Raw genomic sequence first — 2276 nt, forward strand, 5'->3', positions numbered from 1 at the left:
ACACACACACCTCTTTCTCCATTGCACCCCTTCACACACACACACACACACAAACACACACACACACCTCTTTCTCCATTGCACCCCTACACACACGTGCCCGCGCGCATCTTCTTGATTCTACCTTCTAGCTGTTCTTCAATTAGCCAGCTTCCTTCTGTCTTCTCTGCCACTATGCTACGCTAAGCTGTAAGCCTCTGGTCCTGACTTCTACAGCAGCCCCCTTACTGGTTTCCCTGCCATGTGTTTTGTCTTCCCTCCAACCAGTTCTCCATGTTGTATGTAGCCAGAGAGAGCTTTTAAAATTGCAAATCTAAGTTTGTCACCTCTCTTTATAAAACCTTTTGGCCAGGCACGGTGGCTCATGCCTATAAACCCTGCACTTTGGGAGGCCAAAGCAGGTGGATCACCTGAGGTCAGGAGTTCAAGACCAGCCTGGCCAACATGATGAAACCCCGTCTCTACTAAAAATACAAAACAATTAGCTAGGCATGGTGGCTAATTACATGCCTGTAATCCTGGCTGCTTGGGAGGCTGAGACAGGAGAATCACTTGTGCGAGGGAGGCAGAGATCACAGTAAGCCATGGTAGTGCCACTGCACTCCAGCCTGGACAACAAGAGCAAAACTCTGTCTCAAACCAAACAAACAAAAAAACCTTTCAGTTTTCCTCAGACTCCTAGGATCAAATTCAGTCTTCTTAACACAGTCTACAAGGCCTTTCAATACTGACCTCAGCCTGACTCGTCAACCTCATTGTATGGTATCTCTTTCCACTGAGTTTTCTTTTTTTTTTTTTTTTGAGACGGAGTTTCGCTCATGTTACCCAGGCTGGAGTGCAATGGCGCGATCTCGGCTCACCGCAACCTCCGCCTCCTGGGTTCAGGCAATTCTCCTGCCTCAGCCTCCCGAGTAGCTGGGATTACAGGCACGCACCACCATGCCCAGCTGATTTTTTGTATTTTTAGTAGAGACGGGGTTTCACTAAGTTGACCAGGATGGTCTAGATCTCTTCACCTCGTGATCCACCCGCCTCGGCCTCCCAAAGTGCTGGGATTACAGGCGTGAGCCACCGCGCCCGGCCTCCACTGACTTTTCTATACTAAGAAACTAATATAGGCCGGGCTTGGTGGCTCATGCCTGTAATCCCAGCACTTTGGGAGGCCAAGATGGGTGGATCACAAGGTCAGGAGTTCAAGACCAGCCTGGCCAAGATGGTGAAACCCCATCTCTTAAAAAAAAAAAAAAAAAAAAAAAAAAGACACTAATCTTTCAGTTCTGTAGGCCAGGCAGTTCTTCCCCTAGGCTTGTGCACCTGCTGCCCTCTCTGCGTAGAAGTTTTCCCCCTTTCCTTTCCCCCTAGGTTACTCCTACTTGTTTTTCATGTTCCAGTTGAAATGAGAATAATAACATTTATTGAACAGGTACTCTGTGCCATCATTGGTTTTAGTGCTTTATGTATATTAACTCATTTATTCCCCACTATAACTTGAAGTAAAAGCTGTTACCTTTTTTTTTTTTTCTTGAGACATAGTCTCGCTCTTTCACCAGTTTGGAATGCAGTGGCGCAATCTCAGCTCATTGCCACCTCTGCCTCCTGGGTTCAAGAGATTCCCCCTGCCTCAGCCTCCTGAGTAGCTGGGACTACAGGCGCATGCCACCACGCCTAATTTTTTTGTATTTTAGTAGGGACAAGATTTCACCATGTTGGACAAGATGCTCTCAGTCTCCTGACCTTGTGATCCTCTCACCTCAGCCTCCCAAGGTGCTGATTACAGACATGAGCCACCTCGCCCAGCCCTTTTTTGTTGTTGTTAAGACAGGGTTTCACTCTTGTTGCCCAGGCTGGAGCACAATGGCTTGATCTCAACTCACTGCAACCTCTGCCTCCTGGGTTCAAGCAATGCTCCTGCCTCACCCTCCTGAGTAGGTGGGATTACAGACAATGTGTCACCATGCTCAGCTAATTGTTTTTTGTTTTTAAATAGAGATGGGGTTTCACCATACTGATCAGGCTGGTCTCAAACTCCTGACCTCGTGATCCACCCTCCTCGGCCTCCCAAAGTGCTGGGATTACAGGTGTGAGCCACCGCACCCGGCCAATTTTTGTATTTTTTTAGTAGAGACAAGGTTTCACCATGTTGGCCAGGCTGGTCTTGAACTCCTGACCTCAAGTGATCTACCTGCCTTGGCCTCCCAAAGTACAGGGATTACAGGCGTGAGCCACTGCATCCAGCCTTTTTTTTTTTTTTTTTTTTTTTTTTTTTTTTTTTTTTT

This window comes from Sapajus apella, unplaced genomic scaffold, assembly GCF_009761245.1.
Source record: "Sapajus apella isolate SASKATOON/1434 unplaced genomic scaffold, GSC_monkey_1.0 scaffold2, whole genome shotgun sequence".
NCBI lineage: Eukaryota > Metazoa > Chordata > Mammalia > Primates > Cebidae > Sapajus > Sapajus apella.